At 48.3% G+C, this 13,275-nt stretch overlaps 1 protein-coding gene across 1 annotated transcript in view; it reads right to left on the reverse strand.

Moving 5' to 3' along the window:
- Tln2 (talin 2) overlaps positions 1 to 13,275 on the reverse strand; it is a 419,972-nt gene that overhangs the window by 344,390 nt on the left and 62,307 nt on the right. The window lies entirely within an intron of this gene.

Genomic DNA, 13,275 nt, shown 5'->3' on the forward strand with positions numbered 1-13,275 from the left:
AGAGACCTCATTAAGAAATTTATTAGTGAGGTGGGCAGTGGTGGCACACGCCTTCAATCCCAGCACTCAGGAGACAGAGGCAGGGGGAATCTCTGAGTTCTGTTCCAGCCTGGCCTACAAACCGAGTTCCAGGACAGCCAGGCTACACAGAGAAACCCTGTCGCAGACAAGCAAGCAAGCAAACAAAAAGTATTAGTTACTTACTCATAGCTATGACAAAACACTTGACAAAGGCAATGTAAGGAAGAGAAGGTTTGCTCTGGTACAGTCAGTCAGGGTGAGGACAGCTCAGCAGCAGGAGGATGAGGCAGAAAGCCATAACATCCCACCGGAAAGCCGAAACATCCCACCGGAAAGCCAAAACATCCCACCGGAAAGCCGTAACATCCCACCGGAAAGCCGAGAGAGGTGAGTGCTGGGGCCCAGCTAATCTTTCTATTCAGTTCAACACTCCAGCCCAAGGACTGGTGTCATCCACATCTTCTGCTCTCTCCACCTCAGTTAACCCAATCTAGAAACTCTCTCACAGACATGCCCAGAGGCTTGTTTCCATGGTGACGCTAAATACAGTCAAATTGGTAATCAAGTTGAACTATCACAGCAGGGGAGCAACCAACATCCTCCAAACAGTGAACACTCCTGATGGAGAGGAGAAAGAGAGAGAGAGAGAGAGAGAGAGAGAGAGAGAGAGAGGAGAGAGAGAGAGGAGAGAGAGAGAGAGAGAGAGAGAGAGAGAGAGAGAGAGAGAGAGAGAGAGAGAGAGAGAGAGAGAGAAGCACCCAGACTGGGGGTACAGAGATTCTTGGAAGCCAGAGGTTAGAAGTGCTCTGTTCAGAGATGCCCAGCTCAGAATGCTGACAGACCTTGCTCCAAATACGCAGCATGGGCTCAGAACCAACAACAAGCAGCCATCTTCCCAACAGAACTCCTGTCTAAACAAATAGTGTTCTTGTTTTGTCTAGCTCTAGACAGGGGAGGAGACACGGTAGCCTGCAGCTCCAAAATCTCTCTCTCTCTCTCTCTCTCTCTCTCTCTCTCTCTCTCTCTCTCTCTCTCTCTCTCTCTCTCTCCCCCTCTCTCAAAAATGCCACACCAGCCAAATCAAGACTCTTGGTTTTCCTCAAAAAAAAAAAAAAAAAAAAAAAAACAGAGTTCAAGAAGAGAAAGAAATGTTGTACGTAGACCACGGAAGAAGACCAGCTAAAACCTTCAGCAAGAAATCTAAAGATCAGCACTCGGGAAGCAGAGGCAGGTGGGTCGCTGTGAGTTCAAGGCCAGCCTGGTCTACAAAGCAAGTCCAAGACAGCCAAGGCTACACAGAGAAACCCTGTCTCAAAACACCAAAAAAAAAAAAAAAAAAAAAAAAAAAAAAGAAAGAAAGAAATCCAAAGATACAAAAACCAAGTCTGAATCTTTGAGATGCAGAGAACACAGGACAAAAGGGGATATCCATCTCTGCACTTCAGGTTGGCAGACCCAGGAGAACCTGAGACGTCCTCCACAGGCTAATGTGACATTCTTGGTGGCCCGGCTGCTTGCTACTTTGGGAAGCTGTGGCGCCTGATGGAGGCTGGGTGGGGATAGCTAAATTAGGTGGACAGGGGCATGCTTCTGAAGGGTAGAGCTGGCTCCTATCACACAGTGGGGAGACTCTGCCACACACTTCTGCCACCATGAATTCCTCACGGTGACAGGATGGAGCCCTCTAAACCTGTGAGCCACAAGAAACCTTCCCTCCGTGAAGGTGTTTCTGTCGGGTATCGTGGTCATGGAGACTAGAAATTGACTGATATGAGAGCAAGGAACTAGAAACCACCACAGGAGATGCTTGGGGAACCATCGAAGTGAAAACATCTTAAAGGGCGGCAGGCTGACTCATGACCCCGATTCATTTTGATCAAATGAAATCGATGATCAAAAGGCTTGTTCTTTCGGAAATGAGGCTTCTGATTATGGCCCGGGTTCTTAAATTAAATCTTCACCTAATTATAGGTTGAAACATAATCTTCTAAATAGTTGCCTCTGCCCCCGGGTTTTAGCTGCAGCTGGTCCTGACTAATCCTTGCACCTTGCAGCTCATGCCTAACCTGTGGGTGCCACAGCAGCTCACCTGTGAAACAGGAAGTGCAAACAAGGTACGGCCAGGGCATTCTGCTAAGACGGAATTTGATGGCACTCTTCCACTCTGGAAGCGGAGCTGAATAAATGTCACAGGAAGTTGGTTTCCACAAAGTCTAACGACTCGCCTACTTTGAGGAGTCTGCTGCCAATCTTTACCAATCGGAGTTGCTGCCTCTCTTGGGTGATTCTTATTAAGCTGGTATACTACGGATATGGTATGTTGGCTGTGCTCTGTTTGCGAAGCCAGGTCCAGCCTCCCTCCCCTCCCCACCCCACACGGCACACACTCTCTAAATGGGGATTTGGATCTATTTCTCCAAAGATCCATTACTTTTTTATAAGGCAAAGTTAAGGTTTCTTCTGCATAGGGCAGAATTCAGACAGTGAGGTCATTTGTTTGGAAACTACAGCAATCCCTCCAATACGTTTTTCTTTCTGTGTTCACATTCTTGTGACTATGGATCATGAGAGGGAGATGGAGATTTAAGAGAAAAACGCAAAGGCTTCTTAGGCCACCCACAGCACGGGGAAGGCCTCCACATGCGACAGCCAGGCACACAATGCTCACTTCCCATCCCAACGTTAGACATTTGTCAACCTAGGAAGCTAATGAAGACACAGACAAACCAAACACATGACCAGAAGTAGCCAACAGTCCCCACAGCCATCAAATAAACACATAAAAGTCCCCCCCCCCCCACGGTGTGCACAGTGTTCCTTATCCTTACGGGAAAGAAGGGACCAGGGATAGGGAGTGTCACAAACGCCTCTGAAAATGCAGTGCATCTTTACACCTGAGAGGAAAACAGAGTGAGCTGTACACCTAGTGTCAAGGGACGCTGAGCCCGGACTCTCTGTTCCTTGGTGTAAGGAGCTCACCTTTGACCATATTCCAGAAGCCCCCTCTATAATTCTCTCACCTACCCCAAGTCCTCTGCACGTGGAGACCTGGTCTGAGACCTGGTCTGTGACGCGATCACATGACCAGAGAGCACGGGCTTCTTGCAGCAGGTGCGATGGGCAGTGTGCTGTCCTAGAGGCCAGGCTTGCTCAGGCTGCTGGAGGCCTCATCTGAAGCATCACACAGACCATCTTACAAAGCGAGGGTGAGCTCAGTACTCAAATGTCCAAGGGTAACAGTTAACAGTAATAATAATAAATAAAAGCACAAAAATAAGCATAGTTCTTCCACAAGACAGAAAGGGGGTGGATCCAGACGGGATAGGAAAAACTGGAAGGAGCAGGGTGGGTGAGGGGAAACAGTAATTGAGATATGTGAGAAAATAATTTATTTTCAATAAAAAGAAAAAAGTAAAAACAAACAAATAAAAATTTGCATAGCAATCATTTTGTTCTTGTATGAAAACTAAGATTACTAAATATTTTTATGAACATATCATATTTTAGTGATTTTTTAAACATAATTTTGTTTCCTTTTTAAAGGGTTTGATCTCCCTTTTACTTGTGTGCATGAGGCAGGAATTCATGCAAATACATGCAGTGTCCACAGAGGCTCAAACCCTGGAGCTGGAGTTACAGGTAGCTGCGTGTTGCTCCTGTGGGTCCAAACAAGAGCAGGCTGCCCTCTTGGCTGCTGAGCCATCTCTTCAGCTCTTTGTTTTCTTTTTTTAAAAGATTTATTTATTCTTATATGTATGTGAATGTCTGTCTGTCTGTATGTGTACCACATGTCTGCAGTTGCCCTTGGTGGCCAGCAGAGGGCGTCAAGCCCCTGGAACTGGTGTTCTGAAAGGTATGAGCCACCAGACATGGGCGCAGGGACTGAATTTGGATCCTCTGGAAGAACAGAACCATCTCTCCTGCCCTAAAATTTTGTTTTCTTAAAATTCTAGTCCCAGATCATGTTTCATTCAAAAAAATTAAGAGTGTTTTCCCAATGATAATCTGGATAGGTATGTTGTTTTTTATGTGTTACTGTCTCTTCACATCTAAGGTATGAGATTACTTCCCTGCAATTCACAAAGCACAAGTATCTGTACCTGCTGAAAACAAATAATCAGTATTTTCATTTTTTAAGATGCAGAGATGTTGATCACCTCAGGGGAAAACCAAGCGTGGACTACATGAATATTCGCTTCGCTCCTTATGACTAACGCCTCCCAACTGTGCTGGCCTTGAACTCGTAAGCTCAGGCCAGCCTCCTCAGTCTCTCAATGTGACTAACAGTAGGTACCACAGTACTGGCCATGAATGCCTAGGTAGATACCTAGACATATTATAAATAACAATAAAACATTAATAAGCAAAAAACAAACAAAGAAACAAATAACAAAAACAGATTTCATGCCAGTGATGGGAATCTCTCAGGGCTGTTCTGAGAAGAATCTTTATCAGCCCTTCTTTAAGACGCCAGGAAAAATATGAGATGAGCCCCAAAGCTCGTCAAGGGTGGGGTCTGACAGGCCAGGCAGAAGGCTTCAGAGAGCATTGTCTATAAATACATCTCTGCTTTGGAAAGCCTACACCCTGGCACAGGCCTACACGCTGAGCTCATGTCACACTGGGCCAGCACTGGGTATCTGTGCACCCAAGGGTCCTCTCTGACACGTTCGGTGAGTCTATTTCCTATGGCACATTGTGGTGCCAGGAACAGTGTCCTTACATTGTCCCCAGCAGCTGAGGGGCGAGGGAAGAGCCAGACATTCTGCAGACCTGGGAGGGCCCTCCTGCCACCTACAGTGATGCTGAACCCAGGTTCCTTCACGCCGCCCCTCCAGTCCCTCATTCTTTCTCTGCCTTTCCTGTGAAAATGTTGCTCGCTGGCTGAATCAAGTCAAGCCATGCATTCGCCAGAAATGGCTAAAAGGTAGAGCGACGTGGGCAGTGTATCTAGTGTGTCTCAATCTCTCTCCCTCCCCAGCTCGCCAGAAACATCTTGACCACATTAGTGAGTAAGACCATGCCATCCGCACTGTTCTGCAAACCTCACTGGAGACAAACGTTGTCATTTTTTTGTTAATATCCTCATTCCTTTCCTGTTGCTGAAACAGAGAATTGAGACTAGAAGTTTTTTTTTGGTTTTGTTTTCTTTTTTAACAAACAAACAAATGAAATCAAACACGTGATTTCTTACGGCTCTAGAGGTGGTGGGGTCCGTGACAATGAGGATCTTATCTAGACAGGGCCTTCATGGCACATCATCCCATGGCAGGAGGAGGAAGGATCGTAGAGAGTAAAAGAGGGAGCTAAAGTCACCTTGGCAACAAAACCTACCATAGGGAATCGCATGCATGTCTGCGGGCGGGTACATGGGTGCCTGTACGTAGAGGCCAACAGCTGGCCTCAGATGTCATTCTTTAGATGTCTGCTTCTTCTTCTTCTTCTTTTTTTTTTTAATGTATCACAAATATTTATTTCAATCTCCACCTTGCCCTGCGTTTATTTATTTGTTTGTGTTTGTTTGTTTATTGAGACAGTGTCTTTCACCTAGCCTTGGGGCTCCCCAATTAGACCAAACTAGCACTAGCCAGCACTACTTGGGGCCACAAGCATGTGTTACAATGTTCAGCTTTTCACACGCATGCTGGGAGCCTATCCAAGTCTTTGTGCCTCAAGCACTTCACCAACAAAGCTAGCTCCCAAGCCGAAAACCTACTCCTAAGATAAGTGACCTGCTCTCACCACAATGGCATTAGTCCGTGCTCGGGGCATCACCCTCATGACCCAAAATCCTGCTGTCAGCCCTGACTCCCCAGTGCTGTTTCATTGCGAATACAGACTAGACCCAGGGAATCTGAGGGACACTGAAACCTCAGTAGTTAAATGGTCAAAAATTGACACTATGATACTTGGTAACATTCTGATCTGGTTTCAGGCAGTGCACATGGACCCAACACCCAGGAAAGTCATGCAGGTCTGACGTCCCTTTTCTTCTAGTGAGGGTCTCCCCTTCTTTCCTAAGCCTGCTACTTGAAAAACAAAACTAGAAACACAGAACTCACTTTTTAAGATGTCTGTATAAATGACTGTATATGTGTTGAGTGCCTGTATGTGTATATTCATGTGTTTGTACATGCATTTGTGTGTGGGGTACATATGCATTTGTGCATGTGTAAGGATGTCTGTTTAATGCGTGTGTTCCAGCACATGCATGCGCATACGATTCTTAACTGACTCACAATAATAGCTTTACAGGGAAACCATTGTTAGGAGCTCAGGAAAAGACAAGTCTTGCCAACTCCAAAAGAACAAAGGGTTTCAGCAACTAACATGGGAACACGATGACCTCACCCCGTCAAGCCCTGCCCCTGAGCTTATGCATATCTGGAGTGCTCCCTTATAAGTGAGTGTATCCCTTATAAGGACTGGTGGGAGGAGGGCCAAGCCAAGAAACAAGAGTCCAGAGCCGCTCTTTGATATTTAGCCTAGACAACCCACTGGCCACTGGGGCTCTTCCACTGGCAGCAAACTAAGACTGGAGTCCTCAGCCTACCCACAGGCATTAGTCACTGCATGTAGCTGCTAGCTCCTGCGCAGTGAGAGGCTGAGCCAGGACTGAAATGCACCATCCGATAACAGTCCTTAACTCCCAGTGACTCATGCCAGTGGGCCCCTCACAGGACACACGGGCCCCTCACAAGACACATGACCCCCTCACAGGACACATGTTCTGGGCTTCGAGATGCCTGTGTGCCCAGCGTTATCATGACAGACGCTGTAAGTGAGCTGGAGCAGAGGATCGGGCTAAAGCCGAGTAGGATCCAAGCAGAAGCCCTGATGCCGACCTCTCTGCCACCTAACGCCTGCATAGCTAAGCACTAAAAGGGGAGCAAACAAAGCCACATACCCTCCCACATCCAGCCATATTCTTATATTCTGAGGCAGTATCAAGACAAGAGGCCCTTAATAAGTATTTCCTCTGCCCCAGTAGCTCCTCTACGCATTTGTAAAGTAGCATTATTTATTTTATAGAGAATGTTTGATACCCATATATGAAAGACCCCCTTAGGGACCCCCACAGCACAGTAAAATTGCTATGTCCTGACCCACGCTGGTATGGAGTTGGGGTGGAAAAAAAAAACAGATAGGAGGCCAGGGTGGAGGTTGGGGTGGGTTGTGGGTGTGAAATGCTTATGGTCTAAGCAATGCAGACTAAGTCTGAATCCCCAGAACGCACATAAGGCCAGGAGTAGTAGCATGCATCTGTAACCCCAGTGCTCCTAGAATGAGATGAAAAAATGGAGTTAGGAGAACCCCCGGAAGCTCACGGCGCAGCTGGACTGCTATACAAAGCAGCAAATAACAGGGAGAGCGGCCGTCTCAGCCAAGGTGAAAGGCGAGGACTGCGGTGGTTTGAATGAAAATGGTCCCCAAAGCTTCACGTTTGAATACATGGTTCCTGGGTCATGGAGCCTCATGGAACCGGTTGGGGAGGATTAGGAGGCGTGGCCATGTGGGAGGCAGTGTCTCACTGGGAGTAAGCTTCAAACCAACTCCCTCCATTCCCAAGTCCTTCCCACTCCCTCCCTCTGCCTCCTACTCGCTGATCAAGATGTGGACTCTCGCCTGTTCCCGATGCCACGTCTTTGCTCTACCACCATGGACTCTGGACCCTCTGGAACCATAAGCCAAATTAAACATTTTCTTTTATAAGGAGTCTTGGCCATGGTCTTATCACAGCCATAGAGAAGTAAGTAACGCAAGGGTCATCACAGTCCAGGCTACTACCACTGCGATGGAACACCCGAGCAAGGCCACTTTGGGAAGCAGGGGCTTATTTGGCTTACTCCTCCAGAGCACTGTCCATCTCAAAGGAAGCAGGACAGGAAGCCAGAGAGGCCTGCTTACTTTAAGGCTTGCTCCCTGTGGCTTGCTCAGCCTGCTTTCTTACAGAGAGCCCAGGCCCACCTGCCCAGGGGTGGAGCCACCCACACCGGGCTGGGCCCTCTCCCATCAATCCCTAATTAAGAAAATGTACTTCAGGTTTGCTTACAGCCTCACCTTATTGAGGCATTTTCTCAATTCCGGCTCCTTCCTCCCCTAGTGACTCTTGCTTGTGTCAAATTGACATAAAACTAGCCAGGACAAGGAACACCAGGTTGTCCTTGGACTTCCATACACACACACACACACACACACACACACACACACACACACACACACACACACACACACACAATTAGAAGACTATGCCACCTGAAAGAAGCTTTAACACTCCCCCCACCCCCTCTGCTGAGACTTTTGGGAACAGGCTATCAGCTGCATCTCCTCCCACTTAGAAAGCACCCTCTAGCAGCTCTGTACCCTCCCAGCCAGCACCCCACCCCGCTCACTGGCAGCTCCCATGACACTGTGCTCAGCACACAGTGAAGGCTGTTCACCTCTCTCAGTAAGGCCTGCCTTTCCTCTGCACCCTCAGTACTTGCTGATAGCCTGGTGTCCAGGACACTGGTGATGAGAAAAGATGACAGCGAGGATAAGATAAGCCGTGTGCACGGAGGGCAGGGTACCACTGCATTTCTCCACACTCCCTCCCCTGATCCCATCTCAGGAATCCAGCATCATTTAGCGGCTTTACAATCAACATTGAAAACTCAAGGGCCTGGATCTGAAGACAGCTCGATCAGCCATGTGCTAGCCTTGCAAGCACAGAGACCTGAGCTTGAGCCCCAGAACTTTAAAAGGCCGGGTGGGATGAATCAGGCTTACACCCTGGGGACGCAGAGGCAGCAGGTAAACCCCTGGTCAGCCAGCCTAGTCTGCTTGGCAAATGCCAGGCCAATGAAAGAAAGACCCTGTGTCAAGAAACAAGCTACCAGCACTCAGGGAGGCCGAGGCAGGCAACTGTCTGTGAGTTCAAGGCCAGCCTGGTCTACAAACTGAGTCTAGGACAGACAGGGCTACACAGAGAAGCCCTGTCTCGAAAAAACCAAAACAAAGAAAGATAGAAGGAAGGAAGGAAAGAAGGAAAGAAAGAAAGAAAATAAACAAACTACAAAGTATCCAAGGAGCAGCAGCAACAGTTGTCTCTGGCCTCCAAACACAGGCCCACAGAAGCAAACATGTTGCCTGAACTCACACGATGAAGGGAGGAGAAGGACAGGAGGAAGGAGAAATGAAAGGAAAGAAAACCCAAGAGCTATATGAAGAAGGGAAAGAAGGCCAGCAGTCTGGCTGAAGGCCCAGCACGGATGGACATCCAGCTTCCAACATCACCAGCCAACTACAGAGATGGACTCAGAGCAGAAGAGCCTTCCTCTGCCTTCTACACCCGGGGGGTGGGGGGTGGGAATGGGGGTGGGGTGGCGGGTGGAGGGAGATTGCGGTGGTCAGCTTCCTCCTTTCTGGCCTGTGACTGACATGCTCCTCCGCCTTCAGGACAGAGTTCAACACCAGAGCCCTCAGACTCCCGGCTGATCCTGACTCAGTCCTGTTCCCACCTTTCCCACACAGGCACACACCACAGACCAGTCCCAAGGGGGTGTCTGGTGTCTGAGGCTGTCTCCCCACTCCCACCACATCCTGCCCTCGCTATGGGGTCTGTCCTCAAGTCACTCCCTCTAGAAAGCTTCTCTTTACCTTAATTTGCTGATATAAATGTTCCTTCCTCAAAACCCAATACACCGCCCTCAGCCTCCAAGAGGACTCTCTGATCCCAGTGTTTGTCTCACTGGGAGAAGCTTCACACCAGACACCTCCTGCCTATATTAAAGACTTTCCTTGTTGCCGTGACAAGATACCTCACTCACAAAAGCAACCTAAGGCACACGGGGTCCATTTTGATTTATTTGATTTTGATGGGAGATGCACAGCAGGAGGAACCGCTGATCACACTGCACCCTCCAGCAGGAAGCCAACAGCAATGATTGCCAATGCTCACCCGCTCTGTCTTTTGTCTTTAGGCTAGGACCCCAGCCAATGGGATGGTTACACTTAGGGTGTGTCTTCACACCTCAACCCAATCTAGAAAACCCCTCTCGGATCCAGTTCTCCTCATGATGGTTATCACACTCACCAACATTCATCTTTGCACCCTACAGAACATTCAGTACCGACTTAGGAAGATGGTGAGGATTCAGTTGGCGACCCCACTGGGCTCCCCGAAGGACGATTATAGAAGAAAGTCGTAACCAGCTTGGTTACAGACACCCCATCAGCATGGAGCACTCAATCACATGGGGCCCTCCTCTCTCCTAGGTCACAAAGGTCAAACAACCGAACTTCCTCCACAAACTTCAAGACTCCCCTGGGACCAATCTGAGAAGTTGGGGACCCTCAAGAGTGAATACTTAAGGACCAGCTTCAGCTAGACAGTGGTGATGCACACCTTTAATTCCAGCATTCTGGAGGTAGAGGCAGGGGGAATCTCTGAGTTCAAGGCCAGTCAGTCCAGGACAGCCAGTGCTAAACAACAAAAAACAAAACAAAACTGTTTTTTAAAAAACCAACAAGACAAGAACAACAGAACAGCTTCAGGGCAGGTGTCATGATGGACTGAATTTAACTGTTAAGTCCATAAAAAAGCTGTCAATTCAGCCATCTTCCCTTCTGGCTCACTGTGTACGCATACGGACAGTTCCCAGGCCAGGGGGTTGGTTCTGCAGGTAAAGTACATGCTATGATGGCCTGGCAAACTCAGGCCAATCCCTGATACCCATAGAAAAAGCCAGATGCAGAAGGATGCCATGTGTACACTCAGCACTCCTGCAGAAAGACTAACAGGCAGAGAAAGGAAAATGCTTAGGAAACTCACGAGCCAGCTAACCTGGAGCATGCAATGTGGCAGAAACACGAGAGATGCTGGAAAGAAAGAAAGAGAGAAAGAAAGAGAGAATGAGAGAAAGAGAGAAAGAAAGAAAGGGTAGAAGGGAAAAGACTGACTTCTGAGTTATCTACACACACACACACACACACACACACACACACACAGTTCCTAGGCCAGCGCATCTGTTTATGAATGAATAGGAAGGGTTCTATTCTCAATACTCCTCTCAGATGGGGCTCTTCTCCCATGACCCCCAGCCCATAACCAGGAAGCAATGTCTGACCTCTGTCAAAAAGCTTCTGGAATCCCCCCCCCCCGCCCATCAAACAAATGTTCCTCACTTGATCCAAACTCTTTCAATTACATGCCTCAAAGAGAGAGAGGAAATCACTGCCACCCACTCCTGCTTTGATGACACATTTAAGGCGGTTGCTTCCATCATCCAGTGAAGCTGCCTGAAGGTTAGCAAATGGTCCCCCAAACCTAGACCACTGCTTTTTGTGAGCATCCAGGCTCTAGTTTTAGCTCCTCCTTCTCCCTTTCCCTCTCCCTCCTCCCCTCTCTTCTCCCCCTCCCCCTCTCTTTCCTGGATCACACTATGCAGCCAGGGCTGGCCTGTAATTCACTAGTAGGCCAAGCCTGTCTTGAACTCATAGAAATCCACCTGCCTCCAAGTACCTGGATTCTTCAAGGCCAGGACTGCAGCTGTCCATTCCTCCCAAGATCCTCCCTGGTGACAGGTATGTCAACTCACTCAAGAGTCTACACCAGAACTGTATATTTTCTGCTGCTGTTGTTCCACCTAGAATTCTGAGATGTAAAAATGGCTTTGGGACTCCTGTAGCACAGGAATGCCCACACACTCTGACCAGAATTGAAGGCAGCGTAGAGCCAACAGGCCACCGACACTGAGAAGCCATGCACACCACACCGGCTTTCTTTCATTTTATTTATGGAGCTCTGCAGTCCAGCTTATTCAATATTTGCATGCTTACTTTCCTATTAGAACAGCTTTTTATAACTTCCATATTCCCTCAGAAAACTTAAGGCCACACAATACATTTTATATTCATTTTATAATTTGTATATTTTATGAATCCTGTCTTATCTCTCGGTCCTTTGGCCCTGTGTAGAAGGCAGCAATTTAGTGTCCTCCCTTCCTCCTACCGCTCAAACACATTGAGTCACTCAACCAAGAAAGGACCTGGGAGAGAGACCCAGATCTCAAGATCTGCTCAGGGGCTCATTACCCTATAGAGGCACACAGTTCACAACCACTCAATCTTCCTAACTCATGAGATGGTCGATTTTTATTTGTTTGAGGGTGTAGCCTTGGTTGTCTTGAAACTCACTGTGTAGACCAAGCTGGCCTTGAACTCAAGAGATCCACCTGCCTCTGTTTCCTGAGTGCTGGGATTAAAGGTGTGAGGTACCACGCCCGGCTTCCTGGGCAACTTTTTGTTTTGGTTTGGTTTTGGTTTTTCAAGACAGGGTTTCTCTGTGTAGCCTTGGCCGTCCTGGACTCACTTTGTAGACCAGGCTGGCCTCGAACTCACAGCGATCCGCCTGCCTCTGCCTCCCGAGTGCTGGGATTAAAGGCATGCGCCACCACGCCCGGCTTCATGGTCAACTTTTAAAGCCCCCCCCCCAATACATCTGCTACATCCTGGGGTATGTTAAGATTGGTGAGCTTTCCCCCCAAGCTTGACCCAAGGGCTACAAAAGGGGGACCAATTCTTTACTGGCACCCAAATCGCAAAACCCTTCAGCCTTAGGAATATTTCTTCCCCAAACGCCACATATTTGTCCCCATTCATTTCCATTTGCAACATTAAAAATATAAGCTATTTAGTGGCTACGAGTCATGGAGCCTGTGGGACAGTAACACCCTCCTGTTGCTATGTCTGGGGTCAGCAACAGACGAGGAGGCACCACACATTTTGGTTCATGGTTTGGAGCATTCATCCCTCTGTGCTGGACCTGCCGTGGCTCAGAGCTCGGTGGAGCGAAGCTGCTCACCTCGTGCTGGCCAGGATGCCCGAGGCCCCGCCATCCTTCCTGCAAGGACCTCACTTCTCTGCACTCAGCTCTGCCTCCACAGTCTCCTAACTCCTAACAGGGCAAAAGGCTTCCCCAACCCATAATACCCGAGGCCTCAGGAGATACTGCAGCCAGGAACATCACTGTCTGCGATGGAGTAAAGACTAAAGATGAGACCAAGGCCATCTGCTCAAAAGCAACTCATCACAAACACCAGGCTGAGCTCAGGGGAGAACTGCCGATATTCCCAAGGACAGGAGCCTCTGAGCCCGTGCCAGCTGCTGGAACCATGCTACATGGGACCACTGTACATGGAACCACTCCACATGGAACCACTCTACATGTGACTATGCTACATATAACTACATGTAACTACTCTACTATAGTAA

Source organism: Acomys russatus, chromosome 14 (assembly GCF_903995435.1).
Source record: "Acomys russatus chromosome 14, mAcoRus1.1, whole genome shotgun sequence".
NCBI classification, from domain to species: Eukaryota; Metazoa; Chordata; class Mammalia; order Rodentia; family Muridae; genus Acomys; species Acomys russatus.